At 43.4% G+C, this 26,233-nt stretch overlaps 1 protein-coding gene across 1 annotated transcript in view; it reads right to left on the bottom strand.

Moving 5' to 3' along the window:
- The window catches only part of IRF5 (interferon regulatory factor 5), an 80,186-nt gene extending 55,215 nt beyond the window's left edge, over positions 1-24,971 (bottom strand). Inside the window, exon 1 of the mRNA XM_030216643.1 lies at positions 24,733-24,971. The gene's annotated coding sequence lies outside the window, so the exon portion shown is untranslated. The remainder of the gene's footprint in view (positions 1-24,732) is intronic.
- Positions 24,972-26,233: the final 1,262 nt, after the last annotated feature.

A 26,233-nucleotide genomic window follows, 5' to 3' on the forward strand; every position in this document is an offset into this window, starting at 1 on the left:
TAGAACAGGAAACAGTATCAGAAATATAAACATTTAACAGTGTTATAAGAATCATATATGATAAATGAAGGTACAATACAAACAATACCATAATAGACAGCATGGAAGAACATTCAAATAACAAAGATATAATACAATGTCAACGTACTAGAATGGAACACCTAATAAGCACATATTAGAACAGCATATGATGCTATGACTCGGTGTGGAGTATCCTTGAAGGATACTATTTAAACAGGACATTTAGGGAATCCCAACAGAGAGGTTTCAACAATGGTGAAAGCAAGCCAGGTATGTTTAAGGAGAGAGAGTATGGTAAAGGATGCACATTCAGGGCCACCGAGAGCCAGAGCCGGGCCCGGCACAAGGCCGCCCCCGGCCCCCCCCCACCCGAGATCGCCGCCCACCCAAGATCGCCGGGCCCCCCCACCGCCCACCCACCCGAGGTCGCCGGGCCCCACTCCACCCGCTATCGGGCCAGGCCCTCGGAACTAACCTTAAGCCTCCTTTCAAGTCGCAGCAAGCAGCGGCAGGGCAGACCTCTCCACCTCCCTTCCGTGCCCCGCCCTCACGGACATTACGTCAGGCGAGGGCGGGGACATGGAAGGAAGGAGTAGCCTGACCTGCTGCTGTGAAGTGAAAGGAGGCTTAAGGTTAGTTCTGGGAGTGACGGAGGGCGGGCCAGGCGGGTGCCAGCGCCGGGCGGCCCTGTGCACATTATCCCCATCAGCTTCTAAGCAGCTTGTAGTTGCAAGGAAAAAACATAATTTGAAGTGCCTGTATACAAATGCTAAACACCTAAAAAATAAGATGGAAGAGAGAGAGAGAGAGAGAGAGAGAGAGAGAGAGAGAGAGAGTATATAGCACTAAATAATGAGGCATCTCAGAGACTTGGTGGAAGGAGGACAATCAACGGGACACTATGTTAATAGGGTACAAATTCTATCGCAATGATAGAGGGGGGTTTGGTTTGTGTTATATGTTAAAGAGGGAAATCAAACAAAATAAACAAACATTCTACATGAAACAGATAGCAGCGTGGAATCATTATGGATAGAAATTCCACATATGACGGCAAGGAGTATCCTTGTAGGACTGTACCACCATCTGCCAGGACAGAACATACAGACAGATGAAGAAATGTTTGCAGAAATTAGGAAAGCTGGCAAATTGGGCAACAGTATAATAGCGGGTGATTTCAATTACCCCAATATTGACTGGATAAATATTATGTCAGGAAGCGCCAGGGAGATAGAATTCCTAGATGTAATAAATGACTGCTTCTTGGAGCAACCAGTCAAGGAACCGACTAGAGGAGGAGCCATGTTAGATCTAACCCTTGGTGGAATGAAGATCGTGATCAAGTTTGAGCTATGTGAAAACGGCGACTATGATAAAATGAGGAAAATGGTTAAAAGAAGAAGTGAAAAGAATTGGCTGCAAAGGTTAGGACAGTGAATCAGGCATGGACATTGTTTAAAAATACAATCTTGGAAGCCCAGACAAGATTCATTCCATGTATTTACAAAAGGTGGAAACGAGAGAAGACGACAGCCAACATGGGTAAACGATTACATGAAAGAGACTATTAGAGCCAATAGAATGTCCTCCAAAGAATGGAAAAAGGACCAAAATGTGGAGTAGAAGGCTGCTCAGGCTTCCGTTTCTGTCAGACTCACAGAAGCAGAAGCCTGCGCGGCCACATTGGTGATCTGCAAGGGCCGACTTCTACATGGAATGTTGCTAGTGGAATAGCAACATTCCATGTAGAATCTGCAATAGTAGCAACATTCCATGTAGAATCTCCAATAGTATCTATTTTATCTCAAATAGTAGCAACAGTGGAGGAGTGGCCTAGTGGTTAGGATGGTGGACTTTGGTCCTGGGGAACTGAGTTCAATTCCCACCAGGCACAGGCAGCTCCTTGTGACTCTGGGCAAGTCACTTAACTCTCCATTGCCCCATGTAAGCCGCATTGAGCCTGCCATGAGTGGGAAAGCGCGGGGTACAAATGTAACAAAAATAAAAAAAATAAAAATAAAAAAACATAAGAAGCAACAAAAGCACTGGCAAGTTAGATGCAAAGCATTGATAAAGAAGGTTAAAAGAAAATATGAAGAGAAACTCGCTGCAGAGGCAAAAAACTCACAATAACAACTTTTCAGGTATAATCAGAAGCAGAAAGCCTGAGAGGGAATCCGTGGAATCATGAAGCAGCAAAAGGGGCACTCAGGGAGGACAAGGCCGTAGTGGAGAAACTGAATGAATTCTTTCCGGTCTTTACGGAAGAAGATATACGAGATCTACCTGTACAGAAATGGTTTTCAAGGGTGATGATATGGAGAACTGAAAGAAATTTTGGGGAACCTGGAAGATGTACCGAGCCAAAAAGAGATTATTAAAATCATCTGGACTGGATGGCGTGTATCCAAGGGTGCTGAAAGAAATTGCTGATTTGCTGTTAGTAATCTGTAACCTGTCATTAAAGTCGTCCATAGTACCTGAAGATTGGAGAGTGGCCAATGTGACGTCGATTTTTAAGAAGGGTTCTGGGGTGATCTGGGAAATTGAGTTAAGTATCGGGTAAAACAGTAGAAACTATTATAAATAATAAAATTATAGAACACAAACAAACATGGTTTAGTGGGAGAGTCAGCATGGTTTCAGCTAAGGGAAGTCTTGCCTCACCAATTTGCTTAATTTCTTTGAAGGCGTGAATAAACATGTGGATAAAGGTGAGCCAGTTGATGTATCTAGATTTTCAGAAAGCTTTCGACAAAGTTCCTAATGAGAGACCCCTGAGAAAATTAAAGAGTCATGGGATAGGAGGCGATGTTCTGTTGTGGATTAGGAATTGGTTATTGGACAGAAAACAGAGGGTAGGGGGTTAAATGGCCATTTGTCTCAATGGAGGAGGGTGAATAGTGGAGTGCCTCAGGGATCTGTACTGGAACCGGTGCTACTTAACATATTTATAAACGATGTGAAAATTGGAACGACTGAGGGGATTACTATTCAAGGTTGTTAAAAACACATTTGGACTGTGATATAACAGATAGAATTAGAAAAGGTTCAAAGAAGAGCAACCAAAATGATAAAGGGGATGGAACGCCTCTCAAATGAGGAAAGGCTAAAGATCAACTTGGAAAAGAGGTGGGAGATATGATTGAGGTCTACAAAATTCTGAATGGTGTAAAACGAGTAGAAATTAATTGATTTTTTTTACTGTTTCAAAAAGAATATATCAATAGAAATCAAACAAAATAAAACATGGAAAAGAAAATAAGATGATACCTTTTTTATTGGACATAACTTAATACATTTCTTGATTAGCTTTCGAAGGTTGCCCTTCTTCCTCAGATCGGAAATAAGCAAATTGATAGAAATAAGTTTGATTTCTATTGATAACCTTAAGAGTGGACTAACACGGCTACCACACTCCTCTACTTAAAAAGAATATAAAAACTAGGTGACACAAAGTTACATGGAAATACTTTTTAAACAAATAGGAGGAAATATTTTTTTCACTCATTGAATAATTAAGTTCTGGAACTCGTTACCAGAGAATGTGGTAACAGCAGTTAGCGTATCTGGGTTTAAAAAAAAGATTGGACAAGTTGCTGGAGGAAAAGTCCATAGTCTGCTATTGAGACAGACATGGGGAAGCCACTGCTCGACCTCGGATTGGTAGCATGGAATGTTGCTACTATCTGGGTTTCTGTCAGGTACTTGTGACCTGGATTGGCCATTCTTGAAAATAGGACACTGGGTTAGATGGACCATTGGTCTGACTCAGTATGGCTATTCTTAAGTTCTTATGCTAATTCTGTTTCTGCTTGCCGACTGCACTGGGCAGCAGAATTTTAGCACTCCGTTTGCACTAAATTGTGCCCTGAGCTTTAGCACAAGGCTCTATCACAAGATTCCACTGAAACACACAGGGTCTGATGCAGTAAAGTCACCGCTCACAGTGGCAAATGCAATAAGTCACTGGAGTCCAAGTATAATGACCTTTGGACTATCTTCAGAAAAAAAAAAAGTTATGTTTGCTTTTCTTTCATCTCTAGAATCAATATTCACATTTCCAGTGTTCCTGCAATAGGTGGATTTAGCAGAGCAAATGAGCACAGGTGCCTCTTCACACCTCTATTTTTGCTTTCAGGAAGCATTCAGTGTACAAAGTTATTGTAACAGAACCCCTCTTTGAAATCCTGTCGATATCCTGAGGCAAGCCCCCAGCCCTGGTCTCGCCCACCTTTCCCTAGGCATAAGCTGGATGAGGCAGCCTCACATTGGAGACATCTCTTGACGGTGCCTGTTCGGACTTATCCTTTTTGAGTTCAACCTTTTTATTGAATTTTATAATATTACAAATAATGTGAAGAAAACAAGCAAAAAAAGAACAAACTGCTCAGAATATGTCATATATACTATAACAGATAATAAATGGAAATAAAAGCATTATACATAGAGAGAAAAGCCTTATACTATCATCAAGAGAAGGACTCATAAAAAATTTAGAACAGATCCCAAACGTTTAAAAATTGGCCCAAAGACCCTTTGTGTTTTGCCATTTATTCTTTCATATTTATATTTCAACGTTTTTTATTGGAAACAGTACAAGAGATAACATACTTCAATACACTGTTCCTCAATTTAGCAACCTCCATTAACATATCTTTGCTGTATTATAACACTTTTTTCCCCCCAACTGTCTCCTAGTTTCCCCTTTCCCCCCCTCTTTCTCCCCCCCAACCCCCCATCCCCCCCCTTATTATTCCTACAGTTTTTTGTAATTGATGACTTTTCCATTAATACAATTCCACTTTACCATAGTAATCTCAAAACATTTATACAAAGTTCAGTTAACTAACATTTCCAATATTCAACTTTATATACCGCCATCCAATTATAACATACCATTCATCCCTCCCTCCCCCCATCTATATATATCATTTATGTAGTATGCAATATGATGAGTGAATAAATGCTCATGTCTAATAGATCACTATTAAACCATAACAGTCTGATAGCTTTGAATTCTATCTTAACCCATAAGCTTCCGTCTTGCCTCCATTCATTAAGAATATCTAACTTTGTATTTGTATGGTATTCAGTATTAAACTTCGAGCCTTATGCCCTAGGGATTGTATATATGGTTCCCATATTGCCCAATATTCTTTCTTACGCTTTATCGTGTTTCTGACATCTTTAGCTTCCCATGTAGCTAGAGTGTGCATGCTGTTCCGCCATTGCCAGAATGAGGGTGCTTCCTCCTGTATCCATAATTGCATTATACATTGTTTCCCTATAACACTAGCTTTATAAACAAACTGGCGTTCAGCATTTCTTAAATTATATCTGCTTCCTTTGTACCCTAACAGACAGTGGCGAGCTGTCAATCTAATCTGTGTATGTAAGACTTGTTCACAAAATCTTTGTATCACGTTCCAGAACCGCTTCACCAGATGACACTCCCATAACATATGTATGAAAGACGCCTCCCCCATCTCACATTTAGGGCAAGCACTCGTCGGTATCCGCCCCGCATAATACGCCTGCTTCGGTGTAAAATAAGCTCTCATGATCACTCTATATTGAGTTTCCCTATGTCTGGCACTGTGTATGTTATCCTTAATCTCTTTGATATGTACTAAGAGGTTCTCTTCTGTAACCAGTATTCCCAAATCAATCGTCCATCTCTGCGCTATCATATCAAGTTTCTTTGGCTGTGTCTTGGTTGCTATTATCTCATAGAGTCCTGATACTGTCACCCTTTGTTGTTCCCTAGGTATCAGTAAATTTTCCAAAAGTGGGATCAATCCCCTAGAACATCCTAACCTCAGTAACCTGGTCACATAGACTTTCACTTGTAAATATGAGTACCAATCTATGTTATTAACCCCCACTATCCCCTGTATATCCTCCTGTGTTCTTAGTTGTCCTGTTCCATGAAATAGATCTGCTACAACCACCAACCCTTTTTTGGCCCATGTATCATACCTGTCTGAACTTAGGCCAGGCACAAATTCCGCATTTCCCCTCAAAGGTAGTAAATCCGTGTATCTCGGATTTTTCCCCAGTAGCCATACTAGGTACTGCCACACTCTCCTCATGGGGCCTAATAATATATGCCGCCTCCACTGTTTTGGTATCCATGTTGTATTTGTGTGTAATAGATAATACGGATGATATGGTTTAAATAATTCTTTCTCTAGCTCCCACGGGGTATAGTCTTCAGTTCCCAGAGTCCAATCGGCCATATGTCTCATCAAACAGGCCCAGTTATACTCTTTCAGGTTTGGCAACCCCAACCCGCCATATCGCAGCCCTCTATATAGATGTTCCAATTGTACTTTAGGTTTTTTCCCTCCCCAACAAAATTTTGAAATCAATTTTCGTAATCTTCTCATGTCAATATTTAATATAATGAGTGGGAGTTGTCGAAGTACATATAACCATCTCGGGAATACAACCATGCCATATAGCCCAATCCTCCCACTTAGTGTCAGAGGTAATCCCTGCCAGCGCTCCATAGTTTGCTCCGTTTGTTGCAGCAATTTATCTATATTTTTCCTATACAGTTTTTGCGGATCTGCTGTTAGCACAATTCCCAAGTATTTAAATTCTCCCACTGTCCAACGAAGTGGAAAGTCTCCTTTCCATCGGCTCGGAATATTTTCATTGGTGGGCATGCTTTCTGATTTTTGCATGTTTAATTTAAATCCTGAAAAAGACCCATATTCTTTAAATCTGTCTAATAGCACCGGTAAGGCTATGTCTGGGTTAGTTAAATGAACTAAGAGATCATCGGCAAAGGCCGAGATTTTAAATTCATGTTTCCCCATACATACTCCCGTAATTTCTGGGTCCTCTATTGTTGTCCGTATTAACGGATCTAGTGTCAAAGCGAACAGCAGGGGCGACAATGGACAGCCTTGTCGCGTCCCTCTGCCAATGTCAAACGCTGCAGTATAGCTGCCATTAACGTATATTTTGGCTTGTGGCTCTTTATACAATGCTGCAATGGCCTGCACAAATGTTCCTTCAAATCCATACGCTCCTAACACACTAAACATAAACCCCCAATCCACTCTATCAAACGCCTTTTCAGCGTCGAAACTGATCAGTAGCGAATCCAGCTGTTTCAATTTTACCCATTCTAATGAAGCTAATATCTGCCTCATATTCTTCACTACTTGTCTACCTGTTATGAATCCCACCTGGGGCGATGCGATCAGATCCGGCAGTATTCTTGCCATTCTTCTAGCATATATCCCAGCCAGTAATTTGGCCTCATAATTAATGAGTGAAATTGGCCGGTATGATTCCGGTTTAACCGGATCTTTCCCTGGTTTTGGGAATACTACTATATCCGCCATCCGTAATGTTGTCGCTAATGCCTCCATTCCCACCATCTGCTGTAATGATTTCTGAATGGGCTGGACTATATCAGGTTCTAACAGCTTATAAAACTCTGCCCTATACCCATCCGGTCCCGGCGCTTTATGTAAACTACTACTTTTAATTACACTAGTGAGTTCGTCTAGCTCTATGGGTTTATTTATCATTGTCTTTTGGGCTTCTGTTATCTGGGGTAGTTCTACATTACATAAATATAGCCCCGGGTCTAGCTGATCCTCTGTAACTGGATTATATAGCTTGTTATAATATGATGAAAATATTTGTCTTATTTTATCATCGTTATGCATCAGTCCCCCTGTAGCGCTTTGCAAAGATAATATTTTCCGAGGGCCTTTCTTTCGCTTAATCATTCCTGCTAGCATTTTACCTTGCTTATTTCCATATTTGTATAACTGATATTGGTAATATATCGCAGACTTTTGCGCCTTTTGATGTATTAACGTATTTAGGTGCGTTTGCGTGGCCATTAACTGTTCCCTTATTGCCCTTTGATTTGTGTTTCCATATTCCCTTCTTAATCGAAAATTGTTTCCCTAGTCTTAGTATTTCCTTATCTCTGCTTTTTCTCTTATGGCTACTATAGGCTATTATGTCTCCTCTAAGTACAGCTTTGGCTGCTTCCCAGTATAATATAGGATCCTGTCTGTGTGTTTCATTATGCATTTTATAGTCCATCCACTTCCCTCTGATGTATTCTAGAAAGTTTTTATCATAGTACAGCTCTATAGGAAATATCCATTTATATTGTTGGTTTCGAGTCCTCTGTGTGTGGATCGTAATAAAGATTGGTGCATGATCTGATATTATTGTAGGATCTATTCCTGCCTCTTGTATCCCTGTGACATCCCCTTCACTCACTAATATATAGTCTATCCTAGCCTGCGTTTGATGTGCCCTAGACAGGTGGGTGTAATCTCTAATATCTGGATGTAGTATTCGCCATATATCCACTACTTCTAAAGTATCACACAATAGGGGAATTCCTTTCATTGATTTATCTATTTTATTTCCCGAATTATATGTTTTGTCCAGATTCGGGTCTGCCACCGTGTTAAAATCTCCCCCTATTACCATTCTGATATGTGGTTCTTGAGTTTTAATATGTTGGATTTTTGTGATTAGTGTGCTATAAAATTTCTTGCTATATACATTGGGGGCATAAACATTGACTAAGAGTATCCTTTCTCCATCCACTTTCACTTTGGTTATTACATATCTTCCTTCAGGATCTCTAAACATATATTCTTGGTCAACCTGCAATCCTTTATGAAACAATATCGCCACTCCCGCTTTTTTCCCTACTGCTGGGGCCTCTATCAATGTGCCTACCCACCAACTTCTAAGTTTCTCATGTTCCCGTGATGTTAGATGGGTTTCTTGTAGCATTGCTATAGATGCCCCTTTTTTTTTCAGAGCCCCCAGAATCTTCTTTCTCTTAATAGGCGATCCAATGCCTCCCACATTCCAGGAGTATATCATCATTCCCTTCATGTAATCCCTCTTACTGTATTGTGTATTAACAAGATATATCTTCTCTTAAGTGCGGGCCACTGTCCCAGCCGCAGTAGTCCCGCTCCTCTTATTATCTTATCATACATCCTGCCTGCATACTGTTGTATAATATCTTTTTCCATTCTTTCCCTTTGTATCACAGATATCTTCCCCCAACCCCCCCTCCCCTCCCTTCCCCTCCCCCCTTCACTGTCCCACCAAGCCATCCTCCCTTTTGGCTAGTCACCTTTTATCGCCACCACCCCCCCTCATTTATAAGCTTCTGTATCTTACTTTTAGCATTACCTTTCCCCTTTATTCAGTCTTGTTTTAAGTGTATATTCTCCTTTTCCCTCCCCCATCATTCTGGTTAACCTCTATCCCATTGTAACATACCCCTTCATTCATACAGTCTTTAATCCGTGTCAGTCTGTCCCAATGTTCAAGTTTCAGTTCTGTTCTCCTCTGTCTGTAACACATTCAGGGATTGCAGATACTCTCTTGCTTCAGCCACCCGATCAAAAATTTTTGTTATGCCGTTTTCTGTGACTTTGAGTTTAGCTGGGTATAGCAGTGCAAACTTGATTTTTTTATTATAGAGTTCTGTGCATAGTGGCGAAAATATTTTCCTTGACTGCTGCACGTGGTGTGAGTAATCCTGGAAGCATAATATCTTTTGTCCTTGGTATTGCAGTTGCCGCCCGTTTCTAATCTCTGTTAATATTCGTTGTTTATGTCGAAAGTTCATGCTTTTAAATATGACTACTCTTGGCCGTGTCATGCTGCTTCTCTGAGGCCCAATCCGATGTGCTCTCTCTACACAGAAGTTTGTCAGGCTGTTCTCTAATTGTAGCTCCTTGGGTATCCATTCTTCCAGAAATAACGTTAAATCTTTGTCCAAGATTCCCTCCGGAAGTCCCACTAATCTTAGGTTATTTCGCCGACTTCTGTTTTCAAGATCGTCGATGTGAGTTTCCATCTCTTTTATTTTCTTCTCCATAGCGCTGTGCTCCGACCGCATGTTTTCCACCTGGTCTTCCAAATCAGAGGTGCGCTGCAGGCCGGCATCCAGCTCTAAATTCATGGAATCTATCCTTTCATGCGCTTCCTCCGTGCGGTCATAGAGCTGCTGCAACTTGCTGTCCAAGGCCGCTTCCACTGCCGCCTTAATCTCTGCCGCTATTTCAGCTACCCAAGCTGATCCGGCCGTTGGGTCTCCAGGGCTTTCGGGGTCAGCCATTTTGTTTGACACCGACTTCTGCTTCTCTCGTTCCTTACGGACCGTTTTTGTCACCATTCCGGCTTGTTCCTTTATCGCTATCTATTCAATTCGCCGCGACTGCACTCTCTTATTCTTCTAAATTATATTCCTGTTTTTAAATTTTGCTATCGATCCCTGTTTGCAGATTTTCAGGGGGGGTGAGCACGGAGCTTAGTCTTTCAGCGTCTGCTCCGTGGCATAGCGACACGTGACCTATTCTTTCATATTTAAAACTATACCTTAAATTTCTCATATTTTACAAATCACCCTGAGATCTGCTTCCTTACCTAGTTACACTTCTGATAATATTAAAATATATTATTTAACATTCTCATAGTGATTGTGTTAACTACAATAATTCAGAATTGGAAAAATCATGGTCATAATTGTTTTCCATTTTTGAGGTCCTCATTATGTTCTCCTGGTGACTTTGAGGCACGCCCATAGCTCTGGGGTTTTCCACAGATTACATTTAAAAAAACATACATAATGAAATAAACTCCACATAAAACAAAAATGCCTTATCAATATCTAATCAACTTAAAATAAATATCTCAAGGTCTATTGTAACACTGTTTAAGGAAAACTGAGCTGTATTCTTCCTCCTTCAAGCATCAAAAGAGAGGGAAGATGTTGAAATCTCAATAAACTCAGAGCTGCCAAGTTACCCAGTTCCAAGAACAAGGTTTTAGTCCACTCCTGGATTTCTGAGAACCCTATCAGATGCATTGTGGGAACTGCAGTATGGATTTCAATGTGTATAATCAGAGACTATACATCCCACACTGCTTTGTAGTGTTAGTTCAAAACCAGGCTTGGTCAAAAAGTCTCCCCTCGGTTGCTGGGTAACTTGGAAGTTCTGCAGGTTCAATACCAGGAATGTGTACATGAGAGAGAATGCAGCCTGACTTCCTTCAGCTAGGTTGGTTCTGCAGGACCTAAGGACGACAAAATATTTCATTTGGCTTACACTGCGAGGAGGCATGAGATGAGAGACACAGAGAAAACAAATGTATATACTACAATGGTCTCATTTTTATAGCAACTCACCAAAAACAAATGCAACATTTCCAGAACTCAGAACAGGGAGAAAGCGGCCTCCGCTCTAGGTGCCGTGCGCAGGGCGTTTTTTTTTCTTTACATTTATTTTTCTCCCAATTACTACTTATGGCTCCAGTACACTTTCTCTTCTTGGTACTGTCCCTTCCTAATCTGTTTCTCCATCTGAAAGCACTGTACACTGCAGGAACACATTGTCCGTCCTCTATATTCATCATCTCACCATCTCTTTTTTCCCTCTTCCTTCTTCTCAGCTCTCAACCTTCAACATTTCCTTCCTTCCACTCATCCCTCTCCTTTCTATCTGAGTACATCTCGCCTTCGTCGCTGTCGTCATACCTCTCCTACTCTTCTCTGTACTCTCTTGCTCCTTCTCCTGCTCTCCGCTGGGGCCATTAAATCCCAATCCTGGTCCTCCACATCAGCTCTCATCCTATTTGTGCAGGTCACACCATGATATCTCCAATCTAATTTCTGTTCCTCTCCTCCCCCCTTCTTCTCTGCCTCTCTTGTGCTCTGTGGAATGCCCGCTCTGTCTGTAACAAACTTTCCTACATCCATGACATATTTATCTCTCGTACTCTCCATCTGCTTGCCCTAACTGAAACTTGGCTTTACCCTGAAGACTCTGCTTCAGTCGCAGCCCTATGCCATGGAGTTTATCTTTTTTCCCCCATACTCCTCGCCCAGTTGGCTGCGGAGGTGGTGTCGGGCTACTACTTTCACCCTCTTGTGGATTTCAACCTCTTCTTCTACCTCAGTCTCACTGCTTTTCTTCCTTCGAAGTCCACTCCATCCATCTATTCACTCCTCTTCTTCTCCTAGTAGCAATCATTTATCGACCCCGATAAGTCCCTTTCTTCCTTTCTCACTGACTTTGATGCTTGGCTTTCCTTCTTTCTTGAACCTTCATCTCCTTCCCTCATTCTTGGGGATTTTAACATTCATGCTAATGATCCCTCTGACTCTTATGCTTCTCAGTTTCTTGCTTTAACATCCTCTTTCAATCTTCAACTGTGCTCCACTGCCCCTACTCACCAGAACGGCCACTGTCTTGATCTTATCCTCTTCTCAAACTGCTCACTCTCCAGTTTCTGTGCCTAAACTCTTCCCCTCTCTGACCATCATCTGATAACTTTCACACTTAAACACCCTCCTCCCCAGTTCCCTCCAATCTTAACCAACACATTTAGGAATCTTCGGGGTACTGACCCTTCTACTCTGTCCTCCAGTGTTTCAAATCTCTTCTCTACCACTATGTTATCCAAGCCTGTCAATGAGGCTGTCTCTTCCTATAATACTATTCTGTCCTCTCCTCTGGATACTCTCACTCCTCCTATTCCCCATTCTGTAAAATGTACCAAACCCCAGCCTTGGCTGACCTCTAGAATCCGCTACCTACGTTCCTGTGCCTGCTCTGCCGAACACCTTTAGCTGAAATCCCGTGCCCATGCTGACTTCATACATTTCAAATTCTTGCTGACCTCCTTCCAGCCTGCTCTGTTACTTGCCAAACAGAACTATTACATCCCGTTGACAAATTCTCTTTGCCACACTGAACTCTCTCCTCAAAGTGCCTTCACCTCCAACTCCCCTTTCACTTTCTCCCCAGACTCTGGCTAAGTACTTTCATGATAAGATTCACAAGATTAAACTTGAATTCTCAACCAGGTCACCTCCACCTCTCCTTCCCTTAGTCCATTCTCTCACCCTCCGCCCCTGCCTCCTTTTCTTCCTTTTCCGAAATCACTGAAGAGAAAACTAAACATCTTATTTCCTCCTCGAAACTAACTACCTGTTCCTCTGATCCTATTACCACCCATCTACCTAACATTATCTCTCCTACTGTCATCCCTTTTATCTGTCATATCCACAATCTTTCACTTTCCACTGCGACTGTTGCTGATGCCTTCAAACATGCCGTAGTCAGACCACTCCTTAAAAAAAACTTCATTGGACCCTACCTGTCCTTCCAACTATCGCCCCATCTCCCTCCTCCCTTTCCTATCCAAGATACTTGAATGTGCTGTTCACCGTCGTTGCCTTGACTTTCTTTCATCTCAAGATATTCTTGCTCCACTTCAATCTGGCTTTCGCCTCCTTCATTCAACTGAAACAGCGCTTGCTAAAGTCTCCAATAACCTGTTCCTGGCCAGATCCAAAGGGCTCTATTCTATCCTCATCCTTCTCGATCTATCTGCTGCTTTTGACACTGTTGATCACAGCCTATTCCTTGATACGCTGTCCTCACTTGGATTTCAGGGCTCTGTTCTTTCCTTGTTTTCTTCTTATCTCTCCCAGCGTACTTCTAGTGTACACTCTGGTGGATCCTCTTCTACTTCTATCCCACTGTCAGTTGGTGTACCTCAGGGATCTGTCCTGGGATCTCTTCTTTTCTCCATCTATACACCTTGGTACTTTGATCTCATCCCATGGTTTTCAGTATCACCTTTACGCTGACGACTCCCAGATCTACCTCTCCACATCAGAAATCTCAGCAGGAATCCAAGCCAAAGTATCAGCCTGCCTGTCTGACATTGTTCCCTGGATGTCTCACTGCCATCTGAAACTAAACATGACCAAGACTGAGCTTCTTATCTTTCCCCCTAAACCAACCTCTCCTCTTCCCCCATTCTCTATTTCTGTGGATAACACTCTCATCAGCTCATAACCTTGGGGTCATTTTTGACTCCTCCCTCTCCTTCTCTGCACATATTCAGCAGACTGCTAAAACCTGTCGTTTCTTTCTCTATAATATCACCACAATTCACCCTTTCCATTCTGAGCACACTACCAGAACCCTCATCCACACTCTTATCACCTCTCGCTTAGACTATTGCAACTTGCTTCTCACAGGTCTCCCACTTAGCCATCTCTCTCCTCTTCAATCTGTTCAAAATTCTGCTGAACGACTAATATTCTGCCAATGTCGCTATGCTCATATTAGCCCTCTCCTCAAGTTACTTCACTGGCTCCCTATCCATTTCCGCATACAGTTCAAACTCCTCTTATTGACCTATAAGTGCATTCACTCTGCAGCTCCTCAGTACCTCTCCACTCTTATCTCTCCTTACACTCCTCCCCGGGAACTCCATTCACTGGGTAAATCTCTCTTACCTGCACCCTTCTCCTTAACCGCTAACTTCAGACTCCGTTCCTTTTATCCTGCTACATCATATGCCTGGAATAGACTTCCTGAGCCGGTATGTCAAGCTCCATCACTGGCCGTCTTCAAATCTAAGCTAAAAGGCCACCTTTTTGATGCTGCTTTTAACTCCTAACCCTTATTCACTTGTTCAGAACCCTTATTTTATCATCCTCACTTTAATATTCCCTTATCTCTTGTTTGTCCTGTTTGTCTGTCCTAATTAGATTGTAAGCTCTGTTGAGCAGGGACTGTCTCTTCATGTTCAAGTGTACAGCGCTGCGTACATTTAGTAGCGCTATAGAAATGATAAGTAGTAGTAGTAGTAACTTAGAGACATCTTTGATTTAAACAGAAAGTAGCTTAGTGAGCGCTAGAGGATTTGGGGGAATTTATTTCTATCCTGCTAAGTAGGTTTGTTTAAGTCCCCTATAAAGCACCCCGAGTGCATTTTCAGATATTTGGTTTTATTGATCTGCTAGGCAGGCTGTGCAAACAGGTCAGATTTTTAGGATACACCTAATGAATATGCATGAGAGAAATTTGCATGCATACTGCATCCACTGAAATCAAATCTCTTTCATCCATATCCATAATGGACATCCTGTTTCAAGCCCTTGAATACTAAACTTGGACAAGCCTAGAGCTGCCAAGTTACTCAGTTCCAGGAGCAAAACCTTTTGGTCATTCCTGGTTTTAAACTTAAACTTACATGATCCAAAGGAGTATGGGATTTATAGTCCCCAACTCTACCCATTGAATTTAGTACTGAAGATCCCATAATGCACAATGAGTTTACCAGAAATCCAGGATTGGTCTAAAATCCCCCTAATCCGAGTACCTTGGAAGCTCTGCAAACCTGTGCTAGAGGATTTCACCTCTCATTTGCACAGTATCATGCCTTATCCCAGTGATTCCCAAACCTGGTCCTAGAGGCACCCCATGCCAGTTGGGTTTTCAGGATATCCACAATGAATATTCATGAGTGATTTCCATGCACTGCTTCCACTGCGTGCAAATCTCCCTCATAAGTAATGCCACACTGGGAAAAGACTAAAGGTCCATCGAGCCCAGAATCCTGTCCACGACAGCGGCCAATCCAGGGCACCTGGTGAGCTTCCCAAATGTACAAACATTCTATACATGTTATTCCTGGAATTGTGGATTTTTCCCAAGTCCATTTAGTAGTGGTTTATGGACTTGTCCTTTAGGAAACCGTCTAACCCCTTTTTAAACTCTGCCAAGCTAACCGCCTTCACCACGTTCTCCGGCAACGAATTCCAGAGTTTAATTATGCGTTGGGCGTATTCATTGGGGGTATCCTGAAAACCTGACTGGCTGGGGTGCCTCCAGGACCAGGTTTGGGAACCACTGCCATAGCCAATAGACACACACAAAAAAAGGCAGTTTAAAGCAGTGGTTCCCAAACCTGGTCCTGGAGGCACCCCAGCCAGTCAGGTTTTCAGGATATCCACAGTGTAAATTCATCAGAGAGATTTGAATTCAGTGGAGGCAGTGCATGCAAATCTCTCTAATGAATATTCATTGTGGGTATCCTGAAAACCTCCAGGACCAGGTTTGGGAACCACTGGTTTAAGGGCCTCAATAAGAAGAAGGTAGGTAGTTTTGATCCGTTAAGCTGCAGACAGGTCGAGTTTTCAGGTTATCCACGATGAACACGGAGATACATTTGCACACATTTTGTCTAAGAACTTGGGCAGTCAATCTGCACAATTTGACTATACTAAAAACTCAAATCTGTTTGGGGTTCTGAAGACTAAGAATTGTCTGTCTCTAATTAAGAGCTATGGTAGGTGGGTGAATGGAAGAGAGGGAGCAACACCGAATTCTGACCCTAGAGACCTTGGCCCAGTCCCCTCCTTGCTGTGTAACCTTCAGGAAACAGATTAACCTCTCAAATCTAGATACATTTTCTCTTACAGCTCCACATACTGACAGTACTATGAAAAGAAAAAAATATTGTAATATGGGGAATCCCATAAGAGTAATTTCTTTGTTGAGAACAATTTACAGAAAAAATGCTCATTATTTGCTGTACATATAAAATACAGGTGATATATATATATTAGCTTCTTATAAAAACTTACTCCAACCACAAATAGACACACCAAGACAAGTCATTTCTACTTCCGCTACACACCTTCCTCTCAAACTGCCAAGTCAATGATTGTATTTCCTTCTCAACCTCTAATATTTGTGATATGCAGTCGGGGGGGGGGGGGGGGGGGGAACCTACCACATATGATTTTTTTTTTAATTTTTGTTTGAATTTTATGCTATGTTTGTATTTTGTAAATCACCTATTTTTTAAGCAGTATAGAAAATTTGGAAATAAATATTAGAAGCTGATCATCAAAAACATAGTTCAAAAGAAATGGTTTTAACCACAGCATTAGATACAGATTTTGAACAGTCAGTAAGGAAGTTGAACCAGACACAAAAACAACCACCGAGTGAACATAAGCCTGAAAAATATAACAGCTGGGCTCCACTTCAATTAAAATGAATCTAGTCTTGTCTGCCTATTTCATTTCCTGGTACAGTGCTGATTTCTGATTTTCTCTTGTGAATGATTTTTGAGACGTCAAATAGTTGGAAATTAAATGTGCACAAAAATTTATTTTTACTGAGAATGGTCCGATAATAGTTACAATTAAATGTTAAGGGACCCTTTTACAAATTGTGGGTGCGTGTATTGGAAGTCAGGACTTACAGAAACAGACCAGCGAACGCGCCGGAGACCGGCGCTGAAGACTTCAGCTGGCAGGGGTTGGGGACCCCCGCCAGCAAAGGTACCTGGCGGTGGGGGAGGGTTGGCGGCGGTCAAAAGTAGAGGGGGCCAGGGCTAAATCTGTGGGGGCCCATGCCCCCACCTAGCTATGCCCCTGGCATGCTCGTTACACTAGATTCAAGGGTCTGCATTTACAACTTACAAGAATTGGTATTTTCTCTGTGGCTGGATCTCAGGCATGGAATAAACTGCCTTTTTGTTTGTTTTTGTTTTAATTCAACAGAACCCTGCAACATTTAGGCAAATGTTGAAATGCCACTTGCTAGACCATCGTGTTGATTAATAATGCTTTTAGTGTTCTGCTGCTGCTGAATTTATGCTGAATCGCTATCATTGTATTGTTGTGGGGTTTTTTTTTTTTTTTTTTACTGTTATTGTGGTGTTGTTATCCACCTTGGATACAAGGCGGGATACAAATAAACATAAAATATAGAGCTATCAGGAGCCAAAGTTGCTGCTGCCAAATCAGAGGGGTAAACCATCCGATCTCCTAGCATAATCACTGCGTTTTGGATTAGCTGAAGACTCTTTATCTTTGTGAAGTGCCTGCCAGTAATGAGTTACAGTAATTCAGACAGATGATAACCAGAGCGTGAAGTAAAGTTTCCGATTGTCCAAGTACAGCCTGAAGGCACAGGATCTTCTCAGTGCACTAAAAGACCCTTGAATTGTGTGAGAGAGAGAGAGTTTACTGTCCCATAAAACTCCCAAAGAGACCAGCCATTCCCTGACCTGTACAGTTTATTTTGTGCAGGAGCGGCTGAAATGGCAGGGACTTACATTTTAGAAACCAGAGAGTGCTTCACAGTTTTGGATTAAGAATCAACGTATGGGTTTCAAGCATTCCGATATTTTATCCAGCCTATTCCCCCAACGACCTTAGAAATGCGAAGTCCAGTACATTTTTTCTAGCAAAAAACATAGTAACATAGTAAATGACGGCAGAAAAAGACCTGCATGGTCCATCCAGTCTGCCCAACAAGACAAACTCATATGTGCTACTTTTTGTGTATACCTTGATTTGTATCTGTCATTTTCAGGGCACAGACCATATAAGTCTGCCCAGCACTATCCCCGCCTCCCACCACTGGCTCTGGCACAGACCGTACAAGTCTGCCCAGCACTATCCTCGCCTCCCACCACCAGCTGGCTCTGCCACCCAATCTCAGCTAAGCTCCTTAGGATCCATTCTCAGGTTTGCCTGGCACATACGCACCAGAGCTGAGCTTACCACAAAACTCTTCTGCGCGTGCGCCAAGCACGTTTTCCCCTCCTTGCTTTCACTTTTACAATGATGAACATATAATTTGAATACCGTTTCCTCTGAGCATTGGTGAGCTAGTGTCGGTACTCAAATGCCAGGCCACTCTTCAAGGGTGGGGTGATCACTGAGGGACCCACCCCACAATAGCCAGGCCCCCTGCAACCAGTCACAGAATCTATGACAAGGCAGAATTGGTGTGTGGAGCCTGAGCTCTTTCATTAAAACTTGGGGACCATGGATCAATTTTAGTAGACAATGGAAAAGGTGCCGGTACTCAGTACCCCCAAGTACCCCCTCAAAAAAAGCCCTGGCTAAGTCCCAGCTATTGTTTACAACAAGAATCTGATGCCATCCACATACAAGCTGAGACCCAAATCCTGTTGCTACTGGCACCATGAATATGTTAAATAGGGGGTTGGTGAAAGAACATGTGGGACACTGATGGGTGGATACTCGGAACTCCAGCAGCAAAGCCAACAGCGCAGAACACTAGCTCACCAATGCTCAGAGGAAACGGTATTCAAATTATATGTTCATTGTAAAAGCGAAAGCAAGGAGGGGGAAATGTGCTTGGCGCACGCGCAGAAGAGTTTTGCGGTAAGCTCAGCTCTTGTGCATATGCGCCAGGCAAACCTGAAAGCGAAGGAACACATTAGCACCTGTTTTCTGCACTTTTAAAAATATAAGCTTTTCAATTTTTTTTTTTTATTTGGAAGGCTTATATTTAAGCGTAGGAAACAAGCACCAAGGTGTGGAGGAGTAGCCTAGTGGTTAGTGCAGTGGACTTTGATCCTGGGGAACTGAGTTCGATTCCCACTGCAGCTCCTTGTGACTCTGGGCAAGTCACTTAACCCTCCATTGCCCATTTCCATTTCCCTATTTGAAATTCTACATGGAATGTTGCTACTAGTTGAGATTCTACATGGAATGTTGATACTATTTGAGATTCTATGTGGAATGTTGCTATTCCACTGGCAACAGTCCATGTAGAAGCCTGCCCTTGCAGAACAGCAACGTGGCTGCGCAGGCTTCTGTTCCTGCGAGTCTGACGTCCTGCACCTGCATCTGATTCATGGATTACGTGGAGGGAGACCAGTTAAAGTTGGGCGTTGTGATTCTACCACTGAGTTTTGAGCCTTAAATATGGTGGAATGATATCAGCGGGCAGGTGCAACCAACATAAGGAGCACTAGTTGTGGATTTAAACCATGACTGGTTAAGAACTCATTGTGAACTCACTATTAGATCTGGGATTGGAGTTCTATGTTGATAGGAAACAACAGAAACACTGCACAGTTGCATGTTAATGACTTATGTTGAGATAATTGACTGGTGGAGCTGGCATCCTCTGGGAAGAAACATTTGGACTATCAACATTATTAGGTTTGTGGTGTGGTAGATAAGCCATAAGTTGTATTAGTTAGCAGTCTCTACGTAGTAGTTGGTATGAATGTGGATGAATGGGTGGTATGAATGAAGGCTTTTGTAATAATATGGTGGAATATTGATTGTATAAAGCATACATAAAAAATAAAAAACGCAAGCTAAGGACAACTGTGTATATACTGATATGCATATTCATTAGGGATATCCTGAAAAATCCGACGGGTCCCCCAGGACAGATTTGAGAACCACTGGACACTCTATAGTATCAAAAGCTGAACCGAGTCTTTTGGATGGTCTCCTCATCCATACAGATCATCTTGGTAGATATCAATCTCATCTTGCATCCAGAACAATGCCGTTTTAGTGATTCAGCCTCTACAACAGCCCGACTGCCAAGGGTGACATGCACTGTTAGCCTCTCAGAAGCCTGTGAAGCGCTGCGTACGTCTAGTAGCGCTTTAGAAATTATACATAGTAGTTGCTGCACTGCAATTTCCACAAGTTAAGCAAAGAATGGGTAGGTTGGCGATTGGCTGGCAGTTCGTAGGAATGTGCTTGTCCAGACTATGTTTTTAAGAAGGGAATTAACTACCGAGTTCTTCCAAAGGGCTTGAACAATATCCGAGGAAAGACTATATTTAACATCAAGAAATACTGGGGGAGGGGGGGATGAAAGAGGACCAGCAATCCTTTACCAAAGCGGGGGAGGGGGGGAAGATATCGGCAAGAGAGAACTTCACCAACTGTGAACCAAGGAGAAGATACTTTGATGAATTCCAGGAGTAGACTCATGGTTGGAATCCCTAAAGGAAGAGGGGGGGAGGGGGAAATCCTAGACTTCAACTCTCGGCGGCCATTTTGAATCAGCGCCGAGATCAGCAACAGGAAAGATGCATGCAGGGCAGCGCTCCGGGCAGGAAAGAGGGGGCTCTTTCCTGCCCCGAAGAGGTCACTAGACCACCAGGGCAGTAGTAAAGTAAGGGGGGGTTGACGGGTGGGAGGGGAAATGTGACAGGAGCGGAGTGAGGGCGTGGAAGGGGGTGGGGTGTGTGGTGGGGGCGGGTCATGTGTCCTTTTTGGGGGACAAAATATGGTAACCGTACAGATACATGCATAACTAATTACTGCCAAGTGCTTAACACCAATTATCAATTGTTAGTGCCAATTTAGCTAATTACTTTGTGCGCAGATCTGAAATCTGCATCCCAAAATTGAGCAGCTAACTCTGGGCGATCTATAGAAAATCTGGCACTATATCTTTTCAAAGGTAGGGGCCTACAGAATTTGGCAAGATCTCATCTAGTGTATGGTGCCCATCAGTTATGCATCTCCCTACATACACCAAGCATTAGAAACATGATGACAGGTAACGGCCAAATGGCCCATCCAGTCTGCCCATCCTCTGTAACCCCTAACTCTTCCCTTTTCCTAAGCGATCCCACATGCTTATCCCATGCCTTTTTCAATTCTGACACAGTCCTCGACTCCACAGCCTCCACTGGGAGGCCATTTCACGCTTCCACCACCCTTTCTGTGAAATAATACTTCCTTAGATTACTCCTAAGCCTATTCCCTCAACTTCATCGTATGCCCCCTCGTTCCAGAGTTTTCCTTCAGTTGAAAAAGGCTCACTTCCTGTACATTAATGCCCTTGAGTCACTGGCTGGTTCCACTGTTTTTAAACCTTGGGATTTTAACTTTTTTTTTTAATACATTTGTGCATAGGTGGCTGCTTAAAAATCCTAAGTACTGAGGAAACTCTCATTTAGACCCCAAAATGGGTAATTGTTGCAGTTCTAGGAAGTTCCCATCTGGAGAATTCCCACCCACCAATTACCCTCTGAATAATTACCACTTAGGTCAATTTCCCCCTAACCAATTCTCACCTCTCCAGCAAGGACAATTCCCCTCCATAACATTTATATTACATAGTAACATAGTAGATAACGGCAGAAAAAGACCTGCACAGTCCATCCAGTCTGCCCAACAAGACAACATATGTGTAAACCTTACCTTGATTTGTACCTGCTTTACTCAGGGCACAGACCGTACAAGTCTGCGCAGCAGTACTTCCCGCCTCCCAACCACCAGTCCCACCTCCCATCACCGGCTTTGGCACAGACTGTATAAGTCTGCTCTCCACTATCCTCGCCTCGCAACCACCAACCCCTCTTCCCCCCACCTGCTCCGCCACCCAATTTCAGCTAAGCTTCTGAGGATCCATTCCTTCTGCACAGGATTCCTTTATGCATATCCCACGCATGTTTGAATTCCGTTACCGTTTTCATCTCCACCACCTCCCATGGGAGGGCATTCCAAGCATCTACCACCCTCTCCGTGAAAAAATACTTCCTGACATCTTTCCTGAGGCTGCCCCCCTTCAACCTCATTTCATGTCCTCTCGTTCTATTGCCAAATATAATTCCACACACTGTACAGCTAAGAAAAAAAAAAAAAAAAGAATACTACCCATCACCAGCAAATCCTTTACTAAACATATGAAACAGTACTGAAAGAAAAATATCAATACAGAATAACCAAAAATATGATATAATTAACTAAGCCAATATTTAAAAAAAAGAGAAAATCCCAAAGTCCAACCACAACAACAAAAAATTCACACTCCTAAAAAAATAAAATGTATGAAAAAAATGCATTATTACTGGACATCATGGGATGATCAAAGACTAAAAAACTAAAGCATCCCCAGTGAGCGTCCACATCTATAAATTAGCACAAGATAACGACGAACCACAAACCAAAAAGGACACATAAGAACAGTGAGAAACCAGGATGTCTCCCGCCAATACAGAATATAAAAAGGCCCTTACCTCGAAACTCTGTACTGTCAAAAAGTGTATAGCAAGAAACTCTGTGTGTACTCGATAAGGCGCTTAAAAAAAAAAAAAAAAAAGATTGCCATGGTCAATAGCCCCATAGTGGCGTGGTGCTGCCTGCGCATGACCTCACAACATTAATTATACATACAGAGCAAAACCTTCTAGGATAGCCTGTCATGAAAAACATAAGAACATATAATTTGGGGTAGGAATTTACTGTGGGGAGTGGGATTCTGCAGGTGGCAATTGACACCTTAAGGTGGGAAATGATCGGGGGGGGGGGGGGGAGGGCAACTGGTGAGTGGGAATAGTCCAGGTGGTTGTTTGCCGGATACCAATTTTTGCATCCCCAATCATTTTGAAAAATTTTTGGTTTTTTTTTTTACATGGGTGAATGTCAGTATGTCACCCTCCATTGTATCATCTCTCCATGCAGCTGGGGATTGGTTATAAATATATCACAAGTCTGAGTCTGATTGGGCAGGTCTGAAGGCAGGCTGGCTGCACCAAAATGTTGCATCTGATGCCACAGTGAGCTGCATATACTGAGAAGAATCTTAAATTAAGTACTAACTGAGTTTGGCATTACTAATAACTAGCTATAATTGGAGACGGCAGTTATGCATGCAACTGCAGGTAGTCAGTATTCTGTAACCTTAGCAGGTAACTCCTTGGGGGGGGGGGGCTTTTACAGAGCAACGGTAAGCCCAATGCCTGGAAATGGCTTGCACGGGCATTGGGCTTACTGCCAGGTTAGCACAGGAACCCTTATCGCCAACTCAATGGGGGTGGTAAGGGCTCTCCGCCGCCTGGCCATGTGTCTCTGGGGGCTTTTTTTGTTTTACCCGCTGCACTAAAAAGGGTCCTGCCGCTAGCACAGGGCCCTTTTCCCCCCACAGCTTGGCAAATGGAACCTTTAGTGCGCAAATGCTTGGGGGAGGGAGGGGGGGTTAAGAGCAGGTCAGAGGTGTGCCTGGCACTTTGGTGTCAATGCTGCCACCTAAAGTTAGGTGCTTTAACTGAGGGCTGCTAGTACTTGGCAACTGCCATTACAGAATTTGCATTTAGCACGCGCTATTTAGGCTCCTACATTTAGGCGTTCTGTTGCGCCGAATCTTAACTGCCAAGCCTACTAGATTAAGTTTAAGCTTTCTCATTTTGCTGCTGGAAACCTTACAACACATTTTTGGGTGTCTTCAGGATGCAGCTCCCGATTTTTTCCTAAAATACCACCCCCTCCCCTCGTTCAGTCTCCACTGTACGGAACAGACAACGCGGGCTCCAGAGCGCTGACCTGTGCTCAGGGAGTCTGTCCCCCATCCAAAGACAGAAGGGGGTTGTTATATTCACTTTTAAGACAGCTCAAGACTCATCTCTTCACCCAGGTATTTTCACAATTCTGACTCTCTCAGCCTGCATACTATGCTTATCCCTGGCCTCTGTGCAAAACCTGGGTCCTGTCTGTCTGTCCTGATTTATTTGGGTTTTTTTTTTAATTACATTTGTACCCCGCGCTTTTCCACTCATGGCAGGCTCAATGCGGCTTACATATTATATACAGGTACTTATTTGTACCTGGGGCAATGAAGGGTTAAGTGACTTGCCCAGAGTCACAAGGAGCTGGCCTGTGCCTGCAGTGGGAATCGAACCCAGTTCCCCAGGACCAAAGTCCACCACTTAGATTGTAAGCTCTTTTGAGCAGGGTCTGTCTTTTCTTCATGTTCATTTGGGAAGCGCTGGGTACGACTGGCAGCGCTATAGAAATGATTTATAGTAGTAGTCGTAGCTGTACTAGTCAAAAACACGGGCTTATTCTTTAGTAACAAGGCAGCAGCCGGTGACCGCTGCTATACCGAAGTGCAACCCACGGCGGAAGAGAAAGACAGCGACGCAGCACTGCGCCCAGAGACGCCACCTTGCGCGCTAAACACCAGCTCTGCCCCCAGATCCCACGCAGCCTGCACAGGCAACTCTCAAAGCAGGTCAGAGAGGTTTTGCGATTGCTATCAGGTCTCAGCCTGAATCCAGAGTGACAGCACTTTGCCTTACCTTCCTGGAGAGCAAAGCCGATCCCCCTGCTGCGTCTTGCACGCTCCTCTTTCCCCGATAAGAAGGGACGACTGCTGCTGCCTGCGAGCCTGATGTGAAGTGAACTGCCTGAGAACTAAAGGAGGGCAAACAAGTTACTGCCAGCCCCTGCTGCAGCACTTCCTGATTTCAATCTATTTCTGGGGCTGGTGTCACACTCACAGCAGGGAGAGAGGGTTATGGTTACACAAGTCCCGCCCTTCCGGTGCAAGGAAGAGAAGCTAGAGAGCAGCAGCAGAGTTCTGGCTCATCTACCTGTCTGCACAGGTGAGCTGCTCACAGGCAGGTTAGAGATCGGGCGGCAGCAACTCCTTCACCTGTCGCTCTGTTTCACCTGTCTCACCAGGATTAGACTGGAGCTTTTTTTTTTTTACATGTCTCTGCACAGATGAGCTGCTTTTTTGCTTCAGCTGTCTCACAGGAATCACACTAGAGCTCCTTTACCTGTACAGCGCTGTGTACGTCTTGTAGTGCTATAGAAATCTCACAGGGATGAGGTTGGAGCTATCTGTCTCTCTGTACAGGTGGACTGTTCTGTCTGCTTCACCTGTCTCACAGGGATCCGTCTAGAGTTTCTTCACCTGTCTCTCTGCACAGGTGATCTGCTTTTTTGCTTCAGCTGTCTCACAGGAATCACGCTAGAGCTCCTTTACCTGTACAGCGCCGTGTACGTCTTGTAGCGCGATAGAAATGATACGTAGTAGTCTCACGGGGATGAGGTTGGAGCTATTTGTCTCTCTGTAGAGGTGGACTGTTCTGTCTGCTTCACCTGTCTCACAGGGAAACGTCTAGAGTTTCTTCACCTGTCTCTCTGCACAGGTGATCTGCTTTTTTGCTTCAGCTGTCTCACAGGAATCACGCTAGAGCTCCTTTACCTGTACAGCGCCGTGTACGTCTTGTAGCACGATAGAAATGATAAGTAGTAGTCTCACAGGGATGAGGTTGGAGCTATCTGTCTCTCTGTAGAGGTGGACTGTACTGTCTGCTTCACCTGTCTCACAGGGATCCGTCTAGAGTTTCTTTACCTGTCTCTCTGCACAGGTGATCTGCTTTTTTGCTTCAGCTGTCTCACAGGAATCACGCTAGAGCTCCTTTACCTGTACAGCGCCGTGTACGTCTTGTAGCACGATAGAAATGATAAGTAGTAGTCTCACAGGGATGAGGTTGGAGCTATCTGTCTCTCTGTAGAGGTGGACTGTACTGTCTGCTTCACCTGTCTCACAGGGATCCGTCTAGAGTTTCTTTACCTGTCTCTCTGCACAGGTGAGCTGCTTTCTGCTTCACCTGTCTCGCTAGGATTAGACTGGAACTTTTTTTTTTTTTTTACATATCTCTGCATGGGTGGGCTGCCTTTTGCTTCATTTGTCTTACAGTAGAGCTCCTTTACCTGTCTCACAGGGCTCAGGTTAGTATTTCTTCACCTGTCTCTCTGCACAGGTGATCTGCTTTCTGCTTCATCCTG

This window comes from Microcaecilia unicolor, chromosome 10 (genome assembly GCF_901765095.1).
Source record: "Microcaecilia unicolor chromosome 10, aMicUni1.1, whole genome shotgun sequence".
Taxonomy (NCBI): domain Eukaryota; kingdom Metazoa; phylum Chordata; class Amphibia; order Gymnophiona; family Siphonopidae; genus Microcaecilia; species Microcaecilia unicolor.